The following is a 3344-nucleotide window of genomic DNA, read 5'->3' as shown; positions in this document are numbered from 1 at the left end:
CACACGTCAACCGCTTATAGCCGAGGTATGAACATGCAACATTCTTTTGGTTCTTTCAAGAAGGTTTATCATGAGTTTGGCTCAATTCCAATTTTCACGGATGAAGGGAGAAGAGCTGATATGGGAGGAGCATATTCGATTCTGAGAGGGATTACTCATCGGGGATTACACCTCAGCGAGGGAACCGATGATGTAATTATTGTTGCATTTTCTTGCACCTGAAAAATATAATATAGTACTACTTAGTGTCATCTAACTGTGTGTGTGTGTGTTGGTGGGGTCTTGGTTCATATTCATCTATCTATTCGGGTCAATGGCGTGAGAGATCCCTATGGAAGTAAAAGAGAGGTTAGGGATCTTATTACTAAGGTGAGTTAGATTGCAGTTACTCTAAAAGAACGTTTTTAGGGCGTGCACCTCATTGCACATCGAGAAGTTACGGTGGATCCTAAAGTGTTAGAAAGCTCGTTTGGAGGCTGATTTAGTGGAGAAATTTGGAAGTCTACTCGAAAGTTTAAGCGCCAACGTTCACACGGATGCCAGGATTTGATTATGCATGGAACTCTTTTTATCCTATTCATCTTTTATCTTTGAAATTGAATGTTTCGGGATTAAATCTTTAAGATATATGCTCCAAGAATGAGATTGTGTAGAGATTAACTTCTTCAAAAACTGGGAAGATGGGCATTAAAATAATCTGAAAAGAGGAATCTCTCAAGATTCATATCGTGTGACGTCGATGCAATTTATAGATCTATTTGGCCCTTTCTGAAATTCTTTATAGATGGATAAATTGATAAGCTTCTTCAAGCAATGGAGATACTTAATGGATCTTAATTATTGAAAACTATGGTTTCAAGTTTGTGCTATCGAGTGTGGTTTTAATGTATGTCCGAACATGGAGAACATTCTACTCTAGTGTTTTAGCGGTTGAAAGTTATTCTCCATGTGTCGGTTGCTTCTTCCATCATATCTGGATTTTGGATGTATGCATTGGTTCCTATCGGGTTGAGGATCCGAGCTCTGTCTCGTTTTGTTTTATAATATTCTTATGCGGTAATTTTATCTTCACGGATAACTCGAAGTGATTCGTTTTTCACGGAATTATCGCAATCTCAACAAATGCTGATTCTTATTTGCCCTAACACCGGGTTCGTTGATTGAATAGTTAAATGACCAATGAGAGGATCCTTTGGGTGACAACCGACTTGTGAGAACTTGATCGGGGAGTGCTCATTGCGTATTCTATCTAGTAGTTGTCGATTTAGAAACCGATGGCAATTCAAAGACTCTTATGTTTCGTTCATGTTTGTTTTTCAGCACATTAGAGTTAGCATAATTTTAGTGGAGTGAATCTTATTGGTTTCCTCCTCAAGTTTGGTAGTCGAGAAGATTCAAGGGGTATTTGTGTGGGGAAGATTTAAACTTAAATTCTACAACTTAGAATATTTGTTTGATGGAGTGAATAGAATTCTAATTGGGATTTTCTGTTGCCAAATATTTGTGATGGAAGTTGATCATTTGTGCATAGTGTGGGGTTATGTGGAGACACGTACCAAGCAATAATGTCTTTGTGACATTTTCTTTTGCAAATATAGATTGGAGACAATCCGAGTAATATTGGATAGCTCCATTAGTAATCATCAAATTAGAAGCTACTTGACATATCATTCTCTAATTCTGAGAGGTTTGATCATCTTTCACTTAACGGCATAAACTGCCTGTGACCAAGGCCAGGATAGCACTTGAAAGGAGAAAGTTTCTTTAAAATGCAGACACAGCTGTAAGAAGACAAGCTATGTGGTCAAACTTGGCTCATGAAATGACAGCTGAGTTTCGTGGTCTTTGTGCAGAAGAGGCCTACTTGCAACAAGAGCTAGAAAAGCTTCAAGACTTACGAAACAAAGCAAAGATGGATGGTGAGCTATGGGATGATTGTGTATCCAGCTCCTCAGGTCAAAATTCACATTTGGTTTCCAAGGCGACTCGCTTGTGGGAGTCCTTGTTAGCTCGAAAAAGTCAACATAAAGTTTTAGCTTCAGGTCCTATTGAAGATTTGATAGCTCATCGTGAACATAGATATCAGATCTCTGGGTCAGCGTTGCTTTCAGCTATGGATCAAAGCTCTTAGATTCCTTATACAGATGTATTATCTATACAGCCTGGTAATATGGCTTCAACACAAGCTGATGATAGAGAGTCAACAGATAGTTCATTTATCAATGCAAATAGAGAAAAACATCATAGTTCAGATACAACTCATTTGCAAGTAAGTGATGATATTCTTTCTCGAGTGGATGATCGAAGTGGAAGAGTCCATCCCACGTTGATAGCCGAAGTTCTTATTTGGACACATGCTTTACAACGTATTCATAAACAGTCACTGCAGCTGGCGAAGGCTAATAATGGAGAGGGGCCAGAGCTTTTACGACATGCACATGACGCTGGTACTAGCGGCCATACCAAGTCTCTAGCTTCAGTCCTTGCAGAACATCGACAACATTTAGCTAGCATATAGGTGCTAATTAATCAACGGAAGGATTCGCTCCAAAGATTAGAGAAATCAATATCGAGCTTCTGCGAAGTAAACACTATATCCTCCACTCTTCCTCCCGTGGCCAAATACCGGGAGAGATCTACTTCGCTATACAGGCTCAAAGTAGTGGGCGGATGGGATGGAAACGGCATTGACGAGGTCTCGAGGTGACTTCAAAATTGTCAACCGGTCCAAATTTTGAGAAGGTTTTGACTTCTCTGGCGTTGAAGCTCCCGCAATTATTCGGGTTTAACTCCTAACTCTTTCGGAAAAGGTTCAAACACTCAAAAGCGACCACCTGCAATTTTACAAGTCAATCCGGTTGAGAGTGGGTGAAGGAAAGTCCGTTGACTGCCTATATCAAATAATAATGTTGATAATCTACAAGGGAGTGATAGCTCTTATGTCCATAACTTGAGGAGATCGGTCAGGAAGCCGCTCTCTCGCTGCGGTCTTGCGACATGGATTCATCAAGAGACAATCATTCCTATGATGGCTCGAACATTTCTTTGTACCTTTTGCGGTTTGGATTATCGGTGCCGCCCCACCAAGGTGCTTGGAATTAAGAGCAAAGCGACTCTTTCAATCTCGATGATACCTGCCTTGAGTAATGCCGATGGTCCTCCGCTGGGAAACTATGATGAAATAGGGAGTATGTTGGTCGACATGGATTCACTCCCTAAGTACACAAGCCCGGATAATGGATTTCGTTCGAGTAAAGGGGTTCAAAATATCACCTTCCGATGCCGAGGGATCGGTTTATGGTATGAATGAAGCTCTGGACCAAGTCTTCGCCTCCTTTGCTAAT

At 40.6% G+C, this 3344-nt stretch overlaps 1 pseudogene; it reads left to right on the top strand.

Annotated features, from left to right (window-relative positions):
* Positions 1-1714: 1714 nt before the first annotated feature.
* Positions 1715-3131, top strand: LOC147496432 (AUGMIN subunit 6 pseudogene; annotated as a pseudogene).
* The last annotated feature ends 213 nt before the right edge of the window (positions 3132-3344 follow it).

Source organism: Coptis chinensis, chromosome 5 (assembly GCF_015680905.1).
Source record: "Coptis chinensis isolate HL-2020 chromosome 5, ASM1568090v1, whole genome shotgun sequence".
In the NCBI taxonomy this organism is placed as follows: Eukaryota; Viridiplantae; Streptophyta; class Magnoliopsida; order Ranunculales; family Ranunculaceae; genus Coptis; species Coptis chinensis.
The sequence above is the reverse complement of the archived record's forward strand: the minus strand, read 5'-3'. Positions and strand labels throughout refer to the sequence as shown.